The following is a 565-nucleotide window of genomic DNA, read 5'->3' as shown; positions in this document are numbered from 1 at the left end:
GTGTGCGGGCGTAGCGCGCTCCTCCACTTTAAAGAGTCTTTTCCAGCCAAGGGGGAGGAGGTGGCTGCCTGCCGTGGCCCAAATCTCCGGTAATCCCACTGCCCAGGGGCTGCTCGCCTTTCCCCCGGCAGAGCGGGGCAGGCTGGCAGGGCACATTCAGAAGGACCGAGGCGGAAGGTAGCGGGGCAAGGGTGGGTTATGCTGGTGGTGGATCCAGCCAAGAGGGAGGGTGCTGAGGAGGGCGGCGGTGGAGGATGGGACCGCGGGCTCAAGAGGAGGGCGGCGGTGGAGGATGGGCCCGCGGGCTCAAGCTTCACAAAGGGTCGCAATGGGGGAAAGGGCTGCTTTCGAAGCCCCCAGCTGCTTCCTCAGCTGCCAGCTGAGAAGTGCTGCCGGGGCTTTGCAGGGTGTGCTCAAAGACGAAGAAGGTGGAAGAGAAGAACAAGGTGGACCAGCTGAGAAACCGTCGCCAGCCCTGGCTCAGAGCGACAGACCCAGCCCACCCCTGGCAGCTCACTAAACTCCACAAGAACAGGACCCCCAGCGGCTGAGACACCGAAGGGGC

Source organism: Buceros rhinoceros, unplaced genomic scaffold (assembly GCF_000710305.1).
Source record: "Buceros rhinoceros silvestris isolate BGI_N320 unplaced genomic scaffold, ASM71030v1 scaffold30032, whole genome shotgun sequence".
NCBI lineage: Eukaryota > Metazoa > Chordata > Aves > Bucerotiformes > Bucerotidae > Buceros > Buceros rhinoceros.
The sequence above is the reverse complement of the archived record's forward strand: the minus strand, read 5'-3'. Positions refer to the sequence as shown.